Source organism: Pteropus medius, unplaced genomic scaffold (genome assembly GCF_902729225.1).
Source record: "Pteropus medius unplaced genomic scaffold, Ma_sr-lr_union100, whole genome shotgun sequence".
Classification (NCBI taxonomy): domain Eukaryota; kingdom Metazoa; phylum Chordata; class Mammalia; order Chiroptera; family Pteropodidae; genus Pteropus; species Pteropus medius.
In genome coordinates, this window is record NW_024340697.1 from 3493236 (window position 1) to 3519465 (window position 26230).

Genomic DNA, 26230 nt, shown 5'->3' on the forward strand with positions numbered 1-26230 from the left:
AGTGTTGGCCGGGAACTGGCATCATTGGTTGCTGGGGGACCACGGGCTGCTGAGCTGGCACCATGGGGATGTGGTGATGAGGCTGTAGGGCGTGATTCGGGGGATTCTGCTGGGACAGCACGGGAATGATTTGGTGGTGCAGCCATCCACCCATGGGTTCGTAACCATAGGAAGGGTACTGGTGAGAAACAAAGAGTCAGGTTTACCATCGGCTCCATTGACTTCCGACTGGAGAAATAGCAATGTTTTCTTTGTCATTATGGCGATATGAGTATTTATTCATTTCTAACCGTGTACACAGATAGGATCTTACACAAACTAGATTTCCCGTCAGTATCAGTATGTGGCATAGATATGTGATTTCACTGAAAAGGGAATTGAAATGCATGCTTAATATTTTAAGGGAATAAAGAACAGAAGAGCTACATACCGGCTGCCTTATCATGTTCTGGTACCACTTAATGGGAGTGAGCACCTTGAGAGAAAGAGACATTAGAATGCATTTATTTTCATTTAGTTATAGCCATAGAATGATGCGAAATAGACATTCAATAATGCAGTCCTGCCAATATTCATAGCCTGAAAATAGAAGTTCTACAGAAGAAAGAATAAGGTCAATATTTGTCAGGTGATTTCGATGTGTTAGGCACTACATGACATCCCTCGCACACATTTTTCTCGTTTTCTCACACGCTCTGAGGCAAGTATCACCACCTTCGCTTTCACAGACGAACGAGGTCATGGAGAGTTAAAGAGGTTTGTGAGCTTGGCTGAGGCACAAAAGTAGTAATTCCGTTTAATTCCACAGCTCCTGCTCTTCTTTGCAAGAACAAAACAAAACAATTAATGTGACTTAACATTAATCATATTCTATTTTGATTCGATGTCACAATGGGAACATAAAAGAGGCAGAAACACTGTCTCGCACGCTAGAAACACAGGTTTTTCTGGTCACATAGGTCAACCTTTTAAGGTTTCACAGAAAATCTTGCCTCAAATTGTCATTAACATTTTTCCTCAGCTTCTACGAGTAAACAGAGTCACAGCTTGTCATCTGAACCTATGAGAGATGTAAGAGTTTCATCCCTTTCTGTACGGTAAACGCTTGGGTCACTGCAGGTCGAGAGACTGCGTCATACAGTACTGTAGATTTGATATCGATACAACAAACAATTATGAACCTCGCTAAGTTATACTTGATGAAACACCTTTTCTGTTGCTTAACTGTTTTGTTCTCCAGACAATATTTTGAAGTGTGGGCGTTATGATTATTTCCCTTCCGCAGATAAAGAAACCAAAGTTCCAGAGAGAGAAAATGATTTGCCCCAGGTGACATAGGGAGTATGCTTTCCATTGCTCTGCAGAATGTCACATAGACCCCTTGGTCACTAGTCTTTCAGTAAACACAAATGAGGGAGGCACATAGAGTGAACTTCTTAGAATCAGGAGTTTTCTAGCTCGAAAGGATCTGAAGTCACATCTTCCCTAATTGCCCACATTTTATGGGCTAGGATAGAATAAACCTGGTCAGTCAGAGTTCACCTTCTACCCTACCATGCCACCCCCTGACTGCTTGTTTCTGATGGATAACTTTATAGCCGTGTGAGGAGGAGAAACTGAGTCAGAGAGGCAGGGGTGTGCTGGGGCAGTGCAGGCTTGAGGTGACTCGTCAGGGCTTAAACGAGGAAGCCAGTAGTGGGAACTGAAAAAGCGGGACTGAGAAACATCTCGAATGAAGAGTCAACACTATTCTTTACAGAGCTCGGGGCATTGTTAACTCAAACAATGGTTAAAATTAGTAAAGAGAAAAATTACCTCATAGCTGAAGTTGATATAACCAGGGTGCCCAGGATGAGGTGGTAGCTTTTATAGGGAGGAGGAAAGGAGAAGAAAAAGAAAGAGAGAGAGAGAGAGAGAGAAGAGGGAGAGAGAGAGAGGAAGAGATTGTCAATATGCAATTGTTCACATTAGAGAGACTGAAGCTACTTTTTAAAACTCTATATAGTACCGAATATATTTGGGGTCTACTTTTAGCTTGAACATGTACACTGTGTAGGAGAGGAGCCCTCTTATTTTAAAGGGGTCCAGACCAACTAAAAGATTTTCCTGGAGGTCTCAGTCTCATGGTGGGAGACCTGGAAGCAGAAACCAGCACACGTGTATTATCCAGTGATCTTGGGACGACACCCCTCCATCCGTGTTGTCAATGAATCCTGCTCTGTCCCGCCCACCATTTTTACTTCTTGGAGAAGTAAAAATTTTTAGTTCTCACTCCATGTTGGGAAGAGAGATACGTTTCTCTTACACAATTACAAAATACCAACAAGAAGAGAATGGTCTCGCCATCTTTCCCTTATAGATCAGGAGGTGGAGAAGCGCTTAACTAGCAAAGAGATTGCTCGTAATTGGCATGCAAAGTAAATAACACATCGGCAACAACCAAAGAAACAACTACGTGTGAATTATTGGTGAATATGAGAACCAGATGGGTGAGGTGAAGTGGAAACGGTATCTATCCTGTTGGAAAATGAGAGCTGATTTAGGAAGCTTAGGCTAGTTCTTTTTATTACTCTGTCACTGTGTTATGGCAGAAACATTTAGAAGTTCAAAATAAAAGCAACCTGAATAATTATCTAAACCAGGACTGTCTGTCCTGTCAAAAGTGGAGCCCAAGGAACTGATGATGCCTGCGATGTGGAGCTCTGGTTGGTCCCGGAGTGGGGACAGGAGAGAATCGTGCAGAACACCTCTCTCGGACACTGAGCTTTTAAAGGCTCTATTCTTTGAAAATGCTGGTATTTTAGGAGAAGGTTCATTCTCTCATCTGAGTGCGAATTATTTTAATCAAGTAACTGCTTTTCTATACCTTCCTGACGGAAGCCCTCAGAGAGTAGGGGCGTTGAACTGAGCAGTGGGAAAGGGGCTGAATTTGTAATGCGGAGGCCCCTCGGGGTATCAGGAATCGCCATGATGCAGGGTGTCAGGAAAGCAGAGCACAGACCCTTGGTCTTGTGGGCGAGAGAGGAAGACAGGAGGCAGATACGCAAGCTTGGCTGGCTTCTGGTTGTATCAACTGCTCTTCACGCCACTGAAAAGCAAGTGGATCCTGCTTTGCCTGCGTGTGCTCTAAGCTCTGTGTCTGGAGAGAATGAGTCGCACTCCCTGGTGCTTGGCACGTCTGAGTGTGAAATCTATCCGTGCGCAGTGGGCGCAGGCAGGGAAGTCATGTGCTTAGCGGGTGCACCCGAAGGTTGGGGCCTCTGAGAACGGGCAGAGGACTCAGGAAGGGACCCCTAACACAGAACTCGTGCTGTCTGAGAGATAACAGCAGCGCAACTCGGAGGGCAGGAGGAGATTTGGGTACTTGTAAGAAACTGGGTTTTAGAGAAAACTGGCATCTTGGTAGTATTTGCCTAAGGCTAAGTTAGCACTTTCTCTGGAGGCTTTTCAAGGATCCCTTCCAAAAGGTTCCACCACCGACAGATGGGCAATGATATTTACAAGCTAATTGTTTCGATAGAATCTCTTGCGGTGTTTGTCAAAATGCAGAGTCCTGGGCCCCACCCCGTCTGTACTGAATCAGAATCTTGGGCAGAGGCATCTGAGAATCTATTTTTTAAATAACACGCTCTTCAAAGTGTTTTTTAAACCCAAAAGTGCTCAAGGACCTCTGACCTTATACTGTTTTAAACCCTAAAGTTTACCAGCTGCGGGGCCACTTTTTATTTCCGAGCTTGTGAAATTGGACATTGACTTATACAGGGGATGTTTTACTCACGGGCATAGCGAAGGCTGCTCCCAGGAGGCAGGCAAACAAAATCCAGGTCCCCATTTCTTGATGGCCCTGAAATATGTCAACACACACTTTTCTTATCTCTTCTCAAAATTGAACATTACGAATGCTCCATAAAACTCACAGAATCCATGTTAGTCTAGTGCTAGCGGAAAGGGTGGGACTATTCTTTGTGAGGTTACTTTACCCATACCTGGCTCTCAGTTCTGAGCCTATTTCATTGCTTCTGGAATCACAGTAGTGATAGAGATGCTTTTCATTTAGATTGAGAGCTAAACAAGCTGCAAGGTCGTGAATAATCTCTCATCGTATGATTTGTCATGTCATTTCCCTGTACCCATACGGCTTGTAGAATCACAGATGCTAAGCGCAGCTTATAATTAATGATTAAAAGAATAGAGTTGGCTCTGAAAGTTGCGGAGATCATCCAAGTGCACAGTATTTGATAGTTTTAGAAACAGGAGACACAGAAATGTTTTGTTTGTTTTTGTTTTTGTTTTTTGGTACAGTCCGCCTGAGCATTGCTACCGTTAAAAACAGAGATCGATCATCTGAAGAAAGACGTTAATTTGTCAAAATATAGTAAGGAAGGAGTGGATTTTAGTTCCAGGTATTCCCACCAGTAGAGACTTCCCATAAGACCTTCAGATGACATCTCTGAGCTCCAGATGTGGAGCAGAGGGTGTGGTTGAATAGACAGGAGAGAGGATGGTGCTAACATTCTATGATTATTCCGTGAATTTCGAATGACATATACTTAAAAGATTTCTTATTTACTCAATGGCATCTTCCTTTTGTTTGACACACCGGCACAGTAATTATTCTAGAAGTAAGACCCTTGGGGCATGAAGCAGAATAGGCCATCCTAAAATACGCATTTTGCTTTGTGGTGCAAATTATTGACTAACTTTGAAAACTGTCTGAGGAAAGACCTTAAATTTTGGCTATGGAAAGTACACTGACGTTTTCTACCACCGAAAATTTTTTTTAAAGTTTGAATTAATGAGAAAAAACTTTCAGTTGATGGTTCTATTTGATGATAGTAAATAAAATGTTTTCATGTTAGTGGATCACAGACTGTTAAAAATTATTTTATCTTAATCGATAAATAATTAAAATACATATTTGCTTGTGAAATTTGGCCTCCAAAAGTGCTCTGGGATTTTGGAACTAAATCTTAAAGAAATACAGACGTGTTGCTGCATTAGAAAGTAAAAGAATTCATTTAATAATCAGAGTCTAATTTAATTATGGCCCAACTGAAGAAATAACTGAATATTAACAGCATAAAATATTGGAAATACAGAATACATTCACATTATTTGAACATGAAATATAGAAAAAGAAAGAAGCACAATAGAAAGGATTCCAAATCATGAATAAAAATCCACATACCTTTGGGTATATGTATTCAGAGGAGGTTTCTGTCTGAAACTCAGGGATGCTTGATCCGATAGATTTCTTCCAAGCAAGAGCTCAATTTATATCATTCACGGCACCTAGAACGACCAATCCGGCTTCTGGAGGAAAAATGTGTTGAGTACAACTAAAAATCCCTGTATCATGACTTTTTAAAAGCTGTGATCAAACATAAGTCTGTATGTTGTGATTAGTGCATGTAGTCTTTCATTATGGGCAATAATAGGTTTAACAGGCAAAAAATTTTATCGTGCTGTTTTTAAGTCAGCATATACGTTGACTGCACATGCTGATATGTTCAGATTTACTTTTAACAAGAGGCTATGTCATTGTCTGTTTCCTGGTTCTAGCAAACATAACATTATTCTTTGTTAAAAAAAAAAAAAAGACAGTTAGATGGTTGAGTTTCTCTAGTGAAACCAAGATGTCCTCTAGGGTTCTCCAGTCTTTTTAGATCAAGATAACTTGATTCGAACCCCCATTCTGGTAAAACCTCAAAGCTCTCCCCAGTATTTCTCTGAGGGATTATAATTTTGAGTTCACCACTGCTCTGTTTTCTACTCTCATTGAAGGTATCTTCTCTGTTGTCTGTTGCCATTTTTTAAAGTCACCATTCTGGTGTGCGCCAAAAGAGGGAACGAAGTCTCTTCTCCTTGTTCCCATCCTGCAACCCATCTGCCATCTAAGCGATCGTGAACTTGAGGTTATCACAGTAGCAAAACTTTTACTGATGATCTGAAAGGCAAGGCAAGGAACATAACACACACCAGACCTCACACTTAAAAATGTATTTCGATTCTTGCAAACAAATATGTATCAAACAGGGGACATTGCCCTGGCTCCCCCATCCCACAGAGCAACTCAGTCTTTCTCGGTATGATGGCCCTTCTTTGCCCACATCCTTTTGGCCCAAACCCACTTTGTCTTATAAGAAATCCAGATTCCTCTCTCTCTCTTTTTCACAGCCTCTTATCTACCCCTTTAGTTGCATCGTCCCCATGTTCTCAGCAGCCTCGCCTTTGCCCAAACGACAACCAAAGCCCTTCTCCTTCTAAAAGGACCTCTGAACTAGCTATTAAATTCATGTCTTCTACTCTTCTACTTTAGCAAAGCATATGTATTTGTTTTCTTTTATTATAGAATCGGATCAATTCAAAAGAAGATGCGTATCTAGTGGTAAGAGGCAGCCGATGAGTTGTCTATCAATATTAGATCGATAAAGGAAATACTGATTATATACCCAGCTACTATTGGTAGTATAGCCAGATCTCTTTGACTACTTCAGTAATATTTGTACACGTGTGTGTATATATATATATATATATATATATATATATATATATATATATATATAATATATAGATGCTCCACATTGGCTGAATTAAACTCAAGGAGAAAACATCCATGAACGGCAATGTAGTATTATTAAGAGCTAGAGCTTAGACTTACATGGGTCCTGACCTCAGCTTCACCAAGGGTTGAGGGACCACTGACATGTCATGTAGCCTATCTGAGCCTCAGTTTCCTCATCATTGAAATGAGGATAATTATAGAACCTACCTAAGAGGATTACTGTAGAAACGAAATAATAGACATCTCTGGGGGAAATGAAAAGGTATCACAGTAAATGTTTTAAAAATGCTAATAAGTAAGATTCTAAGAGAATCTTGAGGAATAAATTATTAGGAAATTAATAACCGTCATGGAGAAAGGTAGACCTTTCAATCCGAGAGAAAGAAATTGCAAAGAAGAAAGTGGAAGGTTCTAACAGGTAAAACGTATGAATGAAAGCAAACATAGAATATGGTTCTAAAAGCCAGTTGTGTTCAGGATTTGCATTTACGTATGAATATATTTATTGGTGAATTGTATATCAGAGGCGAGAAGGGTTCTCTTCGAAGGAAGTTGCAAATGGAATTTTAGGAGAATTGACATCAGGTTACTTGCAGGGGGAGGAGAGGGAGTAAGCAGCGGTGCCTACGGAGAGTAGGAGAGAGAGGGAGGAAAATGGAGGTCACATTATATTCTTTTTCAGTCTTTTCCCCATTTCGTTTAATTAAATATATCAGAGTACCTGAAAAAGATTCAGGACATATTTTTCCTACAAAATTGTGTGTAATCTCCACTAATTAAGTCATCGGTGAACTACTAGTGGTTTTACAAAATTTAGCTCATTACTTTGTCTCATCTTGCAAGAATAGAGTGTCGTATATTTGGCCACAAAGATCAACAGAACGATCCCTTACTGTGGCATTGATTTCTCTAGTCAACTAGATAGTGAGATGTTGCCAGTTCACTGTGAATCATTGTTCAGGTTTTGATGGCAAATACAACGGAAATACAAATACAACAGAAATACGATAGAAATGATTTGGTTCTATTTATTTTCCCTCCCTGCACCCTGAGTCATAGGGTACACCCTATTAAGATATGGATCTCTCTGTTTGAAATCTCTTTCACTAATTTAGGTCTCACATATATACTTTAAAAGTTGCTCAATGTTTCGGGGGGAAACCCACAAAATTTCAATTGAAAACTATTTTTATGAACAATTATTTCATTTATGAGTAAGGTGACTTTATAAAAGAAGACAGAATTTACTAGATTGACTACTTATTTTGATTTATACAGGCTATAACATTTCTAAAGGTTTTGTATTTTTATTTCTGGCTCTTCAACGTCAAATATTTTCTCTTTTTTAAAAAAATCTTTATTTCTGAAATAGATCATAAGCGTAAAATAGTGTCCTCAATGGCAATATCTCTGGAATAAATGTGACAATATAACCCTAGAACGTGCCTTCATTCACTTAGGCATTTGTTGCAAATACATACGTTGAATACCTATGAACCCGAGACCATTTCTGTTACTATAGGGACAAATACACGCATGAATTTATTAGTTTCTAAAGGCTTTTCTTCAAAATGATGAGTAAATAAACGCCCTTATAAATGATAGGTTCCCATTATTGCTAAGTGGGAAGGAAGAGAGTCCAAGAAAGGATTATAAAAATATCACATTCAGGGTACATTTTGGTCCAGAAACAGCTGCTCTAAGTCCCCCTGAGGCTTTGTAGGACCAAGCAGGGCTGTAAAACATGCAGTTCACGTGGCAGGACCTGAGGCGGGAAGCCTCCTACTCTTTGTGGCACAAATCAAGAACCAGATGGTTCTCGCCTGCCAGTGGTTGGAGATGAGGAAAGCATGAGTTAATCCCAAGAAATAAGAATCTGACTCACTGTCGTTATACACCTCGCTTTGGCCCAATCAAATACTTTTAATAAAGAGAATCCATGATAGTCAAGGGCTGAAGCGGTCTTGAACTCTGAGAGGAAGCATGGCTTAAATGTGTTCACCTCCTGGAATGACTGATCTCGGACAAATAGTAGGCACTCGACAACAACAACGAATTGTATATATTTGTGTGTTGTGCTTTGTAATTTTAAAAAAGTACTTTTGCCCATTTTTGATAGTAGTTATTCTTTTCCTTGACTTGCAGCTCATCACATTTTTGCTGTTCCCATGTTGCTTATGCTAGTAACTTCTCCCCCTTCTAATTTGCTGCTTAATTTACAGCGTGCTGGAAAATCATATGCCCGAGCTTGTTGGAAGTATGTGTACACCGCAAGAGATGCTGTAAGCGGTTTTGGCCCTGGTGGCTCACTGAAAAATTTCAGTCTCGTGACATTGATTTTTGACTGCTGGGAGGATATTTTTGTTTTGTTTTGGGGCTTTCTCCCTTTGTTTAACTTTCCGGTTTTAGCAGTGGTGGAGGTATATGGGTGATCTTTGGATAAGTCAGGTGTTATGATTTCCAGAAGCCTTTCTTATCATCAATAAATAGGGGCTCAATTCTTGAATATTCTTTTAAAGCAGGTCCAGGATTGTCCAATATTCGAGAATTGTTTCAAGAGTGAGTATTCTTAAGTAACTGGAGGCAAAGTCAATCTCTAGACATTCGCTTATAAGAAAATATGATCTCGGCTAGCTTTTTTGCTGGAGTGAATTTGTACCCTCGTCAGAACTCAGATACACCACCACCCATTGATTCTGATAAACAAACTGACTTCCTTCGCAACCCTTGAAAATCAGCTATTATATTTGATACCTCCTTGAGAGCTCTTTGATACCCAGAAAAATGTCTTTTACAAAGTAGGTGCTAGATAAATGTGTCAGTTAATGAAAATGTAGAGAAGTTATCCATGACGTTATGAAAATATAAAAAATGTCCTTGATCTGTGTAGGTCCTCCATAGACAGAGAAATCTTGCAGTGATTTAGGTGGCCCTTTTAAACAACTAAGACGGATAACTCAGCATTGCTGCCAACTGTTCCTATGGACTTTCATGCACATGGCCTCCGATAGGGACTGAAGGGGATGCTACAAAAGGTTTAGAATCCATTATCCTAACATCTTTATTATACTTGGCTCTGACCCACTAGTTCAAACTGTAATATACTACAAGCATATATACTATGATGTATGTACCTGATTTTTTCTTATTCGTGACTGTGTCTACTTGCTTGATATAATAAAGCTTTATTATTATTATTAGATTCTTAGGCTTCTAGAATCACTTCAGCCCAATGAGTAATTTGAAAAGAATAACAACTCTCCCACATTCTCATACTTTTTGGATGGCAAACCATCAGTGCCTATTCTAGAATGCATTGGAATTAACCGTGGTTTCTGGCCAGTTGTTAGAAACTGTGGGGGAAAAAAAGAGGAATCTTCTACTGGCTAATGACATTTAGTAAGTAAGTAGACTTGGGACAAGAAGCCTAAGAAAAGCAGGAACAGAGGTAGGGAACTAGAAAGAAGAAAGGCCCATGTAAGAAGGGGGAAATGCATTGTGATGGTATTCAAGGTGGTGATCAAAGGTGGTGCCAGGCTCAGTGAGCCCCACGTTCGCTGAAAAGAGGAAACCTATTAATGAAGCAATAAGAAATAAAACTGCTGCGCAGTAAAGGGAGATGGTCCTAGGGTCACAAGGCCTGAACGTGTGATATAACTTCAAGCACTTCCTATATAGCTAACAGTCATCGTTGAGCACTTAGTGTCTGCGTAACGCAGTCTTTGGCCTTGGAGTACAAGGATGAAGGGGACGGTAGTCCAGTTCTCAAACTACTCATGGCCTCTGGCAGAGTTGTCCACTTTGAGTTGGGGCGGAGGATGCTGGGAGTGGCTGTTGGAACAAATCATCCGTCTCACCGTCAGGAAGCTGACACGCTCTGCTCTCTGTGTTTGTGAATGAGAAGGGAGGAGAGGGACAGTAGCGACACCGGAAGGCTTCGAGGGCTGTGGTAAAGGCTGGCCATCTGGAGTTTTCCCATAGTTCCTGGCTGGACTGGGAAGAGGGTACTGACTGTATGTAGGACCACTCCAGTCTTTGTCCTGCAGTCCTATACTTTCTGCTTCTGCAGTGATCGCGCATTAACCAATAGCACGCACCGAGTCATCAGGGGAAGATTAAATTATGGCCAGTGCCTGCTGTTTCCGAGGGCAGGATAAAGTAGGTAGAGGTGTTTATGAACTAACCCGTAAAACAATGTCTACCAAGAAACAATAGGAAATAAAACAGCTGCGCGGTAAAGGGAGATGGTCCCTTTACCAGTAGTTTGAGAACTGGACTACTGTCCCCTTCATCCTTGTACTCCAAGGCCAAAGACTGCGTTACGCATTGCTGGTTGAAATCAAGTATGCCACATAGAATATTCAAAATGAGGGTGTCGGTCTGCATTTATTAACATAGAAAGATTTTTGTGACACGTAGTTCAGTGGTAAAATAGATTTTTAATGTCTTCTTTCTCTAAAATGATCTTCTTCCTCCCTTCCTTCCTTCCTCTCCGCCTCCTTCCCTCCCTCCCTCCCTCTCTATTCCTTTCTCTTCACTGGGGAGATAGCCACCGAAATAGTAATGGCTATTATCTCAGGGACTCCTTCCTGAAAGTCTCTGAGAGGCCACGTTTTATTTTATTTCTTTTAAGTGATCTGTGAATGGAACAAATGTGAGAGAGACACAAGAAGTTTGGGAACATAATATTTCTCATTCGTGGTCAGCAAGGGAGACGAGTAAGCGATAGTACTAGAGTTCCCGTAGCCCTGGATTTATCTAATGTTCATTCTCAGGGAGAAAAACCTGAACAGAAAATCAGAGACCAAAAATATTACATTTTTAAAAAAGGGATAGGGTCCCTTTTAGGTCCCTAGTAGAAAATATCTTAATAATATAAGCATTCGCAGAAAGAGTTCATACAGCTCTTAATTTGAAAGATCTGTAAGCATTTTCTAAATATCTGGTGGAACAATTTTCAATAAGGGAAATTATATGCAGATGGATAGTGTGTTGTTTGGCTTATAATTAACTGAACTGTTGGGAGTGAAAACATTACATCTGTGTTAACAGAGATAACACGATAATGTGAAAACAAGCTTTTTAAAAAAAATTCTGCTTATTAAGCGAAATACGTCGAAGTAAGTTGCCCTTTCCCACTGGGGTTCAGTGCACACATGCACAGATGGGTGTTTTCTCTACGTGAGCATGTGCTATGGTGGCGAGAACTCGTCTCTGGCAGGACAGGCTAGGTCAGTGTTGTGCGTGGGCCATTGACCCGTGATGCTGGCCCCTAGCCAGTGTTTTTGACTCTTTTGCTCCCTTACCTTACTACCTGGAAAATGGGAAAATGTCCATAGGCGAAAGCTAGTAATGCCACTGAACGTACATTCGAGTCTTCTTAAACATGATTTCCAGCATTAAGAGTGACAATTTTAGTAATTGCTCAAAGAGGAAATATGCAAATTTAAAGAAACACAGGCAATAGTTTGCCACCGAAAATGTTGGAAACTATCGTACTCAGATATATGATGCGCAGAGTTTTTTCTATTGTTCTTGGACAGAAAATTCTTATATTGTTACACCTTAGTAGGAGAACTTTCATCTTCATCTCTTACAGAACTGCCCACAGGGACGGAAATAAAAAAATGGCAGAATAACATTTTCATATGATCTGCTAATTCTACAGGGAACAAGAAACATGCGATGGAGCCTAAGTACCAGCAATGTCACCAGTTCCGGCAGGGTTGTCATTCCTGGTAACCATTCCAGTTATTATTTTAGTTACTGGCCCCTCAATCGTGGACAGAGCCCCGAGCAGCTTTTCACTTAGTATCTTTATCACATCCCTAAATGACATAAAATTCAGTGAGAGTAGCTGAGAATTAGTTCCAAATCTCTATTAAACAATCACATCACGAATCGTTATGTCTGCTTGAAGTATTAAGTAGATCTTCAACTGATATAATTCTGAGGAATGAAATAAATCAGGAAAAAGGCCAGAAGGTAATTTAATTCTATTCACATACATTTCATTATAGACAATTTCTATTTGAAATGAAATGAAACAGATGCAATATCCTGTCACAGAATTCTGTGGAGTGAGCGCAAGTTTGTTCTAATCATAGATGGCATTTTACTGTTAACGTGGTAATGCCAGCATAGCTTTAGAATCCTAAGACCTCTGCTTCTTACAATCTTACCTAGTGCGTCATCTTCATCGTGCTCTTAAGAGAATCATAGACATGTGCTATGTCTGTTCTCAGTAGCATTCCACACACATCCAGAAACTTTAAATCATTATGATAAAATATTTATCGAGATTCTGTAATATCCAAGGCATAACACACATATAAATATATGGCATGATATGCATAGGATACAATATTATTCAGCCATTAGAAAAGGAACGAGGTACTGACACACGCTACAACAGGGACGAACCTTGGGAACATTATGCTAAGTGAAAGAAGCCAGACGCAAAAGACCACATATTGTATGGTTTCATTTCTAGGAAATGCCCAGACGAGACAAATCCATAGAGACAGAGAGTAGATTCATGGTCGCCGTGGGTTGGGGGAGAGGGGAACAGGGAGTGACTGCTAATGGGCTTGGGTTTTTTAGGGGATGATGGAAACGTGGTTGGAAAATGGATCTCTGAGCACCTCTACCTGCAGGGTTTCTCGCTGTTAGCGCTCTTGGCATTTGGGGCTAGATCCTTCTTTGTGGTGGGGGTCCTGCACACTGGAGGATGCTGAGCAGGGTCCCTGGCCTCCGCCCACCAGATAACCGGTGGCCTCTCCTCCCTCAGTTGTGACAACCAAAAATATTTCTGCACCTGGCCTTATGTTCCCTGGGGGCAAGGGAGGACGAAATTGCTCCCAGCTGAGAACCACAGATCTGCAGTTTCCTAAGCATCGAGCTGGGTGTAGGGGTGTAGGCAGTGGGTAGGGGCCTGGAGCCGGCGTGCACTTATGGAAAGACCACTGTTTCAGGGTCTCTGAAGGTACAGACATTGAAACCTGAATTCTGAAGTCTGTGATTTCTTTTTAAAAATAGTGAAGAGATGAATAGGAGAAAGAAGATTTAGATAAAACTATTGTTCAAAAAATATCTGGTGGGAAAAATCACTCATTTTTCAGGTTATTAAAAAAGATCGAAATTTGTTATTTAGAAAGTAAAATAAAATGGTATATGCCAGTGGTCTTTACTTTTATTATTATAAAGGATTAGAACCATGGTGCCAATAAATCAGCAAGTATATAAATTTGAATTTGGCGTGTTCGAAGCTAGAACCGTAAAACTATATTAATGGTTCTCAAAGAGTTTTGCTTAACTCAGCTTTAAAATCATTCTGCAGAATATAAACACCCCTTGAGCAGCAAAAAAGAAGCATGAGATTTGATTTGTACCGTGGCTAACAAAAACAAGTGGGCAATCACAGTTTAATCATATCCTACTAATCTAACTTAGTCTGAGGAATGAAAGAGAGGAAGCGCGTGGGCTTTGGAAATACGTACATTGCAGAGTCAGTTTTTAAGCGTGACCTCTTTTCTCTTCAGAAATGCGTGAGTGGAGGGAGGCCCTCGGCCTCCCTGGTAACTCATTTATAAATAAACAGGTGGAAGGAAATCGTGTCGATGGTCTGTTCTAGTTCTCAGGATCTGCCCCACACAGAGTGCGAATCTTTAAATTATCGAGGCAATAACTGCCATATTTCCTGCTCTCAACTTTAAGGACGTGTTTTCTCAAACTGCCTTCGTCTGCGTAGCCTTGACTAGCTAGGACTTGATACCCTGTGTATGGCAGTGCTGTCAGACTAAAGTTAGTAAACTCGAATTGTGTTTATAAGTAGGCTTCCATTACACGGTGGCTTCTCTGTAAATAGAAAATGTAAATTTTCTTATTTCTCATGGACTTTAGCAGTTACAGAATGTTGCTTTTAGCTCTTGTTTATATCAGGGATATTACTGAGTGCCTCAAACTCAGGCTGGCTTACATCTATTAAAAGGGTCATGTTCCAAGGATGTTTTCAAGATTTAAAGGTTGCACGTTTGCAAGATGTTTTCGTCAACCTATTCTCCCACCGTGTCAGGACGTAGAACCGACAGAGCGTCTGAAGGAGGCTGGGTCAAACACATCAGTCCTAAAATTGGGTGAGAGCAATACTTCTGGAAAAAAAACCTGTGTGGTTGCTCAGTGGAACCACCTGTTCTCACTCAGTTCTTTACAGCAGGGGTCTGCAACCCCCGGGTCGTGGACCAGTACTGGTCCGTGGCCTGTTAGGAATCAGGCCGCACAGCTGGAGGTGAGCGGCAGGCGAGCGGGCGGGCTAGTGAGCAAGCTTCATCTGTATTTGCAGCTGCTCCCCAGCGCCTGCATCACCACCTCAGATCATCAGGCATTAGAGTCTTACGGGAGTGCCGGTCCCTGGTGCCAGAGAGGTTGGGGACCGCTGCGTTCGAGCGTTGTTGTGAGATCGATAAAATGGCCTAAAGTGAGCACGTGTTCACTCATAGCAAGTGCTTAACAAACTTGGAGCTTAGCATTGTGATCGTTTTCTAGCAAAACTGCACAAGCTGCGGCCGAGGAATATTGAGTCTCTTTAGAAAATGCTTCTTGACACTTTTAATAACGTAAGTTTAGAAGAAATTAGTCTCGATGCAGACTACTCTTTAGAACCACTCGTGTAGCTTTTAAGTAATATTCATGTTTGGGTCCCCTTCCACCTAGCTTCTGATTTTATTGGTCTGAGCAGTGATTCCAATTCTTACTGGATTTTTGAATCACCAGGAGAGATTTTACAAATATCGATGGCCAGGTGCCACCTTCAGAAAGTAGGTTTCAGCCATGCTTGAGATCGATGGGACACAATCTATTTCACCTTATGAATGAATTATTATGCATGTCTCTTAGACCTTTACTGTATATAAAAAGCTGTAATTTTATCCACTTTATCCAAATCAGTGGGTTTTGTCTTCTGAGTGAATTTCCATTCAGTGCCATGGGGCATTAAGAACACTCAACACAATGACATTTGCAATTGATTATAAAGACATAGGATCAGACCCACAGAGTTTTAGCGTGACGGCAAACCCACAGTGAGCGCTCCGAAAACGTTTGCTGATTATGGACAAAAAAGTGTTCTTCATGGTCTCTTGGTTTATCCACGAGTATTTCATTTCAAACTATCTTACAGAGTCCACATGAGGCTGCTACAATGTCGATTCGCTGAATGGGGTGCATTTCATGAACCACCGTCTGAGCGGGCTACTTTGGGTGTAGCTGTTTTGATTTTTACTTCCTCCGAATATAAGGTTTTGTTCATTTAATCAAACAAATCCAGTTGTTTTGCTGTTCTGTAGACATGTTATTTGTGTGGCCAAGAATCCGTTTGCAGACGCCACATCACAACTAGATCTGAACGTGGAGAGCAGCCCAGAAAACAAGTGCTAATTGAATCAACTGCTAAAATTACCAGCGACAAACCAGTGTGACCTCCATCACCGGGTTCAGTTAGTGACCCTGCGGGCAAGGACCTGGATTTATTCCAGTATCATTTCCTTCGTCCACCAAAAACCCTCATCTTCGTGATTGATGAAATAATAACAATGTCAAACTTAAGGCGTATTTTGTTCATCTTGATTTTCTGTATGTCCTTTTTTCTGAATGCAAACATAATATATGTTTGTAAATGAATTCAAACGACATAGAAATGCATTAAGCGGGATGTCAAAGTCCCTAAGAATTCCATCCTCAAGTGATGGCTGCCAAGAAGAAGCAACAGGACTTGAGCTCGAAGGCTCCCTTGGACTCCCAAGCACTTCTCCCCGAGAGTAACCCCTAATCTGTCTTTTCGTAGCACAGATAGGTTTTGCCTATTTGTATAATTTGCATTAATGGTTTCATAAAGTATGGTCTCTTCTGTCAGACTTCTTTGCTCCACAGGACATCTGTGGGATTCTTGCATATTGTGATAGGTGGTTGGAATGAGTTTATTCTCACTGCTACATAGTATTCCATTGTGTGGATATACCACAATTTATCCATTCTACTTTGATAAACATTTACGTAGTTTACAGTTTTTGCTTATTGCAAATAACTCTGCTATGAACATTCTAGCACACATCCGTTGGTGAACACATGCTTGCATTTCTATTGTTTTTATTGTCGACTTTTTTTTTTTGCTATCAGAGATGGTGTTGAAGTGAATATCCTTGCAAATGTATCTTGCACCTTTCGTGATATTTCTATAAAGTACATTTTTAGAATTGCTGGGTCACGTAGTACACATGATTTGAGTAGATATGGCAGAACTGCTCTCTGAAAACATTTTGACTTTTGAGCTTGGTCTGTACCCCAAGCAAACCATCGTGCCTACATCCCTTTGCTATTGTCATTATCTGTGACGCAAATGCTGCTCTTGTGTCTTCTGGACTACGAGGCAAAGCTAATGAAAACCAGAATCTTCTCTCTGGCCTGTTTCAGACGCTCTCTAGTGGGCTAGTGCCTCTCCCATGTGTCCAGTGAAGGACAAAATGTAAAATGACCTAGTGTCCCAAGATGTCAGGGCATAGTGTGAAAGCGCCAGCTGAACCCAAATAAATTGATGCTATAAGAAGATGCACCAAGTGGAACCCATAGCTCTAAGTGCCCTCCACTCCAGGCTGAGATAACCTCATTTCCCGGGTAGAGATAGAGGTTTCTAATCTGGAAATGCAAGTCCTGTATCTTAGCATCAAGTGGCCCCTTCAAAATGCCCTGTCATTGGGAGGCATCAGGCTAGGACAGTGTTTCCAAACCTTGGAGCTCTTGACATTTAGCGTCAGATCATTGTTTGGAGGTGGTAGGGGGTGAGGGGTGGTCCTGTGCACTATAGGATCCTTGTCACCATCCCTGGCCTCTACCCACTAGATGCCAGCAGAGTTCCACTTCTCCATTATGACAACCAAAAACTGCCTCCAGGCATTGGGAGGTAGAATGACCTCCAGCTGAGGAGCATTGGGTGACTGCTTACAGAGGCCCCTGGCTCTAAATCAGATTATGTTCAGATTCTGGCTTCACCACTTACCGTGTGACCTGGGGTGAAGTACCTAAACTCTCTGTGCCTCGGCTGGCTCATCCGTAAAATACAGATGTTAATAGTAAGATTTACTTTAATTGGTTGTCGTAAACGTTAAATGATCATGCGAAGCAGATAGCAGTCTTTGGCACAAAATAAGTATTCGATGTCATTAGCTTTATTAGTCATAATATTTTTTATTATTATTATTATTATTATTAAAAGCTGAGGCAGTGGAGGAAAGTGTTCACTTTCTGGAAAAGAATGTGGATAACGTGTATCTGAAAAACATCAAAGGCAGTGGGTTCACAGCTCTTGGACTAGGCAGTGGGAGATGCGGAGAAAGCATTGGGTTGGACCTCTGTTCCTTCTCAAATTAGCATTTATGGAAACCAGAATTGGTGGAAAATGGACTTTGACAGCAGAATTAGGCATTTTTAGGAACATGCTAAATCACCGTAGGGGAATATTTTGCTGTGTTCCTCTCGCTATAATGATATTAGTAAATTTTCAATAGTTTTTTGAACACTTTCATTTTAAATAAGAAAATACGTTCGGTGCTAAAGCGGCCATGTCTTTTTCGATGTTATGGAACAGAGGGTTTTATTTGTTAAGAGCTTTGTTGGGACGATTCTCCCCTAATGACCCCTTCTCTCGCCACAGGTCTAACTTAAATAAACTCAGATGGCAGGAAACAGTGTCTCCTTGTCAGTAGGACAGAGTGGCATCCTGGAGTGGGTTCCAGATGAGGACCGTGAGGCCAGGGCTGTGTGTTTGCAATTCCCAGTCACTTCTCCTTTTTGGGTCTCAGGTTCTCAGGCGTGTGCTGAGGAGTCTGAGGGAAGCGAAGGGAGGTTCTGAAAAGAAAAACAAGAAAAAGAGATGAGATTATGGCACATGCATTTAGAAGATAACTCTGAGTTAGAATTTGCCGTCTGCAGAATTACTCAGCATTCCCTTAGCTACTGTTTATTGTGACTCTTTAAAATGGGGCTAACACAAACCGCTTTCTCCCACTTATTTGGTCCTGGAACGGTTTGGGAGATCCTGCATTAAATAATTTATGAGTCCCTCGTATCCATAGAAATTTCCTGATTCCTTCTGTATGCATTTTCTATCGCTGCTGCAACAAGTTACCAGAAACTTAGTGGCTTAAAACATACACACTTATTATTTTACAGCTCTGTAAGTTAGAAATCTGACACAAGTCTCACTGGACTAAAATCAAGGTGTCAACAGAGCTGCGCTCCTTCCGGAGGCTCGGGGAGAAGCCATTTGTTTGCCTTTTCTAGCTTTTAGAAGCCACCCACATTCCTTGGCTCATGGCACCCGAGTTCCATGTTCAAAGCCAGAAATATTGCATCTCTCTGACCACTTTTTCTACAGACACATCTCCCTCGCGCTCTGAACTCTGCTGGAAAAGATTGTCCGACTGTAAAGGCTCGTGTGTGTGCATCGGGCCCACCCAGATAATACAGGAGCCTTTTCCCATCTCTGGGGTGTGGGCAGGGCTATCATTGTGCCAACCACACGATCTGTCCCAGTGGCTTCTCCATTTCCCAACACTGGAGGGTGTGGAGTGGTGTTCTGTAAAGCCAGGAAGAAGCTTGCATGATTATCTTTTCTTTTTCGTTTGCTTCTGATCAACTCTTGCAGGATCGAATGTCTATCTCGCAAACCCACCCAAAGAGCAATAAAAGCAGAGAACACAAGAGTAATTAAAACAAGGCTACTGAACTGTTCTGTGCAGAGTTTTATTTTTAGCTTCTCTCCTGATACAGACAAGAATATCTCCTTGAAAGAAACTAGGCTCTGAATTGTACTTTGTTTTAACATGTACAATTGCCAGGATGCATATCAACAAGTAGTCTTTAGAATTAAAATATGAACATAAAGAGATTAAAAGAGTTTATTTGCTTTTGGGGGTATAGCCGTTACCTGGTTCCGTTTCTAAAACGGTGAATGCTACAAACTCCTAAACTTTTCAAGCACCTCACGATCATCAGTTTGTGAAAAGAAGAGAAACTAAAGGGTTCTGTTTCTTCTCACTGCTTGGTAAAAGCTCCAATGGCTGATCTATGTGAAGTGGAAATATTATACGGGTTTGTTCATAGTTGTCGCTATTTTATCTCGTGTGAGAGGAGCGAGGTGGAAAATGAGTTTTGCACTAAAAAATCTTTTTAAATCTTAGCGTTCGGACTCATGTCGTTTAAGTTTTTGTTGTTGTTTTTGGTTAGCTATTTATAGTTACCGTGTGATCCGGCGATTTCACTCCTAGGCATATACCTAAGAGAATTGAAAACATATGTTCACGTGAAAACTTGTACGTGAATCTTCACAGCAGCTTTATTCATAATGGCCCAAATGTGGAAACATCCCAAACGTCCATCAACTGACGAATGGTTAAAGAAAGTTTGCATGATACAATGAATATTATTTGGCCGTAAAAAGGAATAAAGTTCTGATGCACGTGACAGACAGCATGGCGAACCCTGAAAGCATGTTAACAGAAAGAAACCAGAACCAAAAGGCCACATATTGAATAATTTCACTTATATTAAAAGTCAAAAAGGCAAATCCATCGAGACATAGAGTAGGTGAGTGGTGGCCAGGGCCGGGGGCGGGAGGGGAATAGAGCGTAATTGCTAATGGGTGTTGGGTTTCTTTGTGGGATGGTGAAAATATTCTGGAATTAGATAATGACGATGGTTGCATATATCTGTGAATATACTAAAAAAACCCTAAGTCACATACTTTAAAATGGTAAATTTTATCTTAAAAAAAATTGTATCAGAACTTTGGGTGCTGGTTTGGCATGTGAGAAGCTCAGAAGTTGTCACTCCACCTAACAAGTCCAAACAAACTGAAAAATCAACAACTCTTCTTAGATCCTTATGAGGAATGATATCACAGGGAAAACTGCTGCCTCCAAAAATTGACGAGACTGACAGGTGAATACAGAGAATCACAACTTACTAGAGCAACAATCTCCAAGGCAACCAGTGCCTGGGTAGGGAAACCTGAACTGTAATTGGTGAAGTGCTGGAGGCTCGGTGTGGACAACTCAGCGTTAAACTCCACGAAGGCCCAGTCATCGGGAGGCCCCCACACTTTGGTGAGTTTCATCTCCTGGATCTCTACCAGGTGTACAGATGATGTGGTAGCCTATGCAGAATATCAGAAATAATCGACGGAAGCAAAAACCCTCCTGTGACTATATATAATATTGTAATGACCGTGTATGGCGCCAGGTGGGTATTAGACTTATCGGGAGGATCACTTCGTAGATTATATAAATGTCTCGCCACTATGCTGTACACTTGAAACGAACATAAAATAATATTGAATGTCAACTCTAATTGAAAAATAAAAATTGAGAAAAAAAGAAAAGAAAATTGAAAAGTTAAAGTAAAATTAAAAAAAAATACTTTCTGGAGCTAATTATAAGCAATTATAGGAAGGTTATAAGATGCAAAGTTAATATACAAAAGTCAGTGGTTTTCCTGTATACCAGCAATGAACAAGTAGAATTTGAAATTAAAACCAAAATACCATTTACATTAGCACCCCCGAAATGAAATACTTGGGTATAAGCGTAACAAAGTATGTTCAACAGCTATATGAAGACAAGTATAAAACTCTGATGAGTAACAACAAAGAACTAAATAAATGGAAGGCTATCTCATGCTCGTGAATAGGAAGACTCAGTATTGTCAAGACGTCAGTTCGTCTCACTTGATCTACAGAGTTAGGGAAGTCCCTATCAAAACCCAGCAAGTTATTTTGTGGATATTGGCAAACATATTCTAAAGATGATATGATGAGGCAAAAGACCCAGAATAGCCAACACAATATTGAAGGAGAAGAATAGAGTTAGAGAACTGATATTACCTGCCTTCAAGACATTATAAAACGACAATCATCACGACAGGGTGCTACTAGCAAGAGAATAGACAAATAGATAAACAGATCAACGGGACAGAGAGCCCCGAAAGAGATTCACATAAATACAATCAGTGATCTTTGACAAATGAGCACAGGCAGTGTGACGGAGCAAAGGTAGTCTTTTCAACAAATGAGGCTGGAATAACTGGACATCTGCATACAAAAAAAATGCATCTAAACACAGACCTTGCACTTTTCACAAAAATTAACTCAAAATGGATCGCAGGCCTAAACGTAAAATGCAAAACTGTGAAACTCCTAGAAGATAATCGAGGAAACAATCCAGGTTACCTTGGGTATGGCAATGACTTTTAGATATAACACCAAAGGCATGAGCCATGAAAGAAATAATTGATAAGCTAGACTTCATTAACATCTAAACGTTCTCCGTAAAAGACAGTGTCGAGTAAATGAGAAGATAAGTCACAGACCGAGAGTAAATATTTGCAAAAGACATCTGGCAAAGGACTGTTGTTTAAAATATATAAAGAACTCTTAAAATGCAGCAATAAAGAAACAAATAACCCGATACACTATGGGCCAAGCACCTTAACAGATATCTCCCCAAAGAAGTTATGCAGGTGGCAAAAAAGTACATGAAAAGATGCAAATTCAAACAACAGAGAGATACCATTACACACCTACTATACTGGCCCAAATCCAGAAAACTGACACCAGCATGTGCTAGCGAGGGCATGGAGCAACAGGAACTCTCGTACACTGCACGTGCGAACACGAAATAGTACAGACACTTATATGACATTCCAGAAAAGGCAAATCTATGGAGACAATAAAAAGATCAGAGGTTGCCAGGGTTTGCGGGGAGAGGGGAATGAATAGAGGAGCACAGAGGATTTTTAGGGCGGTGACGCTGCCCTGCAGGGTACTGTAATCACGAATACATGGCATTATGCATTTGTCCAGACCAGTAGAACATACCAGACCAAGTGTGAACCCTAATGTGAAGTATCTATTTTGGGTGACGATGATGTAGGTGTCGATGCAGGTTTATCGGTTGTAACAGACGCACCACTCTGGTGTGGGGCGTTGATAATGCTGGAGGCTGTGCGTGAGTGGCGGCAGAGGGCATATGGGAACTCTCTGCACCTCTTATTCAAGTTTACTGTAAAACTGCAAGTGCTCTGAAAATTAAAGTCTATTTAAAAACCGCACCCATTAAGTAGAACTCTTCAAGCTCCTGTAATGTTCGACTGTAATTTATTTTTGAAAACGTCAGTTTCCATTTGTTTCATTGCTCAGAGGAAGCATGGTGTTCTCATATCAAAGCAAAAATATTTGTCACGTCTCTGAAACACTTTTTAATTTATCATTTTAAAAGTAGTACATTGAAGAGAAAATAGCTCTGGGAAAAAGGTCTGAAAAAGTGACAACTAAAAAAGTCAGATCTGTAGCAGTCAGTGCAGATCGTTTGTTTTTATGTCATACCTGGCCTTTCGTGTCATTCTGCAAGTTCGTGTTTCTCTGTTCAGTTGCCCCTTTTACATGTTTTGATGCTTATCAGTAAAAGCCGGGAAGCGAGAGTTTTTTGTTTTTGTTTTTTTCTTTTTACAGGGAGTAATTTTAGCGACTTTAGAACATGTATCCTAAATGTAAATATTACCCGCTGGTCTTGTTTTCATGCTAATATAACACACGGATGGTTTTCTCTATAGATGCAGAGTGAACTTTCCCAAAAGCTTTCTTTCAATCAACAAACGTGTAAAAGCACAAAATGCAAGAGCTATTTCTTCTACGTGCTGTGCCTATCCTTCCAGAATATACAGTCTAGCCAGGGAGAAAAGGCACAGATGTAGAGAATCAAATAAATTTCCAACATTTAAATAAGAATCAAGAAAACAGCCAAAATGCAAGGGACGGAGAGGTGAGTGTGATGGTTACATAGAAGGGAGGTATCGTGTGAAGTTAGAGTTTTGGGGAAAATAAGTGACATTTAAACATTCTGAATCCTCCTCTTCCCTCCCTCAATGAGCCATCACAAGTGATTTCCTACACGTCTCAAGTGTCGAGGTCATTTGGGGCCTTAAAAGAAGCATAAAGGAAGAATAAGGTATAGACCCATCTGCTCATACATACATACATACATACATACATACGTGTCGTAACTATATTTGTAAAAAGATGTGGTTCCTTTGCTGCTTGAAATAGCGAAACGCCCCGTGAAACTGTCATTTCCTGTGCTATATGTCTGGTGATTTCTTTTCAGCGGGTCCAGAGTGGGGTCAGCAAACTTTTTCTGTGAAGGGCCAGATCGTAAATATTATAGGTGTCGGGAGACCTACATCTGTAGAGCAGCCACTCAACTCTGCGGTTGTTATCAGGACGCAGCCCCAGACGAGATGGAAGTGGGTGAGCCTGGCTGGGCTCAAGTTTACAGAAACAGGCAGGGGGCCGGATGTGGCTAGGGCTGTAGTTTGTCCACCCTTACTCTACATTAACAGTTGTCAACTCAAGGTCAAGTCATGCCGTAGTCGCTGTGGTAGACGTAATTTATTGCTGCTAATATATCACTTATAAACTTTGGAAATTTTTAGTAAGAAAACTAAATGAGAGGATTTGAGGTGAGCCTAGAGCCACCTCAGACAAACGGTCATTCTGCTGGACTTTCTTGAGTCATACTTTGCCGTTCCTTGAGAGAAAGCTCTGGCTCTCACAGGGAGGTGGCATACAGTGATGATTAAGACCCCAAACTCTGGGGTTATGGCCCACGATTTCGAGTCCTAGCTCTGTCACCTGCAGTCTGTTTCCTTGGACAACTCGCTTAACCTCCTGGTGCTTGATTTCTTCGTCTGTGAAATGGGTACAAGTTAATAGACCTTACTTCATAAAATTGTTTAGCGATTAAAGCAGGGAGTACATAATTAGGGTTAGGAATAATAATGGATACATGTTTACACCCACAAGAAATGTTAGTTATCCATCTCATATCTAAATTCCCTGGGGAGGGAGCATAGCTCCCAGCTTATCTTATCTGCGCTGTTGACTCACTGAAGAGAAATCCTTACCATTAATAGTTGTGTTGACTACAAACCCTCATGGTGCTAATGGCTTGCAATGTTACATTTTCTTACATTAAAATTTTTTCCTACCCACAGACGGTCATTGAACAAGGAAGAAAGCAGCAAAACTCAGTGTAGAAAATGTGAACATAAATCAGCAGTGCCCGAGATTACCAAATGGTCGACAGAGTAGTTATGTGCTTGAAAATCGTACAGTATGCTCTCTACGTTGCTGTCACTGAACTCTGGAATTCTGAGTCTTACCATCTTTACAAATAAAGCAAAGTTAATCTAGTTGATTAGCACACGCTTCCTCGTCCCATTAGTATGAATCTAGTGGTATGGAAGTCAATAAAAATGAAGACTCATTAAAATAAGTAAATTTCATATATGAAAAAGTCACATTAGCATATTATTTATTTTTCATGACCATTTTTCAGTGGTCTTCATAGTGCTACGTTAATTAATCACATGCTTGGAACTTGCTTTCGTGAATTCCTTGACTTCCTCCTGAAAAGTTTGCCCTGCTATTTGCTTTCCTCACCACAGAACTGTTGGGACGGGGGTATCAAAATCTGAGTCGAGGAGAACTATTGTTATTTCCACTTTACAGAGCAGGTAACCGAGGCTTAGAATGGTTAGATATTCACACAGTCAGTTGTGAGCTGAGCCGGAGTTCAGAGCCAGGTGGTAGGACCACTGAGCTGGAACACTGCATCCCACTCAAAGGAAGCAGCTGGAGATGAGCAGAGACCTGTTTACCACATCGTCCCGAAGACCTTCGCTGCTTAACAGTGCTGCCATTAGAAATATTCCCCATCACATCCAATGCAGAAATCACAGAAAGTAGTATGTGGATCAAGCCTGTAGAAGTGAAAAACAATTTTATGGGTGCCCCAGTTTGGGGTTTTAACTCTTAATCTTGGTAGCATTGTTAGATTTTATTTCTGCTGCCAGTGAAAGAGAAAGAGGGGGGAAGAATTGCCTTGGTGTGGGAGAAATCTGGCAGCGTGAGTGAATGAAGGAATGTATAGATAGCGCAGCTATCACAAGGGGGCGTGGAGGGGTCGCGGGAAGGGAGGAGTGGAGGCAGCGGGGAGAGGGCAAAGGTGCATGGCAAATGCTTTGTGGAATTTGATGGAAAGTGATGCCTTATGCTAAAAGCGCAAGGAATTTGCGCCCCCTGGTGGTCCCCTTAATCCCAGACCATTACAGTGGTCCTCGTCGCGACTGCGCATTAGAGCATCCCCAGAGGGCCCTGTAAACCTCCCAGTGCCTGAGCCCCAGCCCTGAAGAGTCTAACCGACTTGATCTGTACCCGTGCTGTCCAATACAGTAACCACTAGCCACTGTGGCCATTTACATTTAAATCAATGAAAAGTAGATAAAATTTAAAATTCAGCGATTCCATTTCACCAGCCACATCCCAAGTGTTCCTTAGCCATGAATGGCTAGTGACCACCTCATCAGACAGTACACGTAACAGAAATTTCCATCACCATATAAAGGACCGTTGGACCTCACTGGTCTGGATGCAGGTATGGGATGAGTTTTTTTTTTAAATGTCACCATGTGCCTACGGCCATGCCACTCTGAACGAGCTTGATCTCCTCTGATCTCAGAAGCTAAGCAGGGTCGGGACTGGTTAGTACTTGGATGGGA

General features: G+C 41.1%; 1 protein-coding gene and 1 long non-coding RNA gene across 2 annotated transcripts in view; one reads left to right on the forward strand and one right to left on the reverse strand.

The window, feature by feature from the left end:
- Window positions 1-26230, forward strand: part of ARHGAP6 (Rho GTPase activating protein 6) — a 244454-nt gene that overhangs the window by 120644 nt on the left and 97580 nt on the right. The window lies entirely within an intron of this gene.
- On the reverse strand, window positions 18154-23879 carry LOC120611651 (uncharacterized). The gene is made up of 2 exons (XR_005655255.1): window positions 23666-23879; window positions 18154-18463 (listed from the first exon to the last, which is right to left on the reverse strand). It is a non-coding gene; the product is annotated as an uncharacterized LOC120611651 (long non-coding RNA).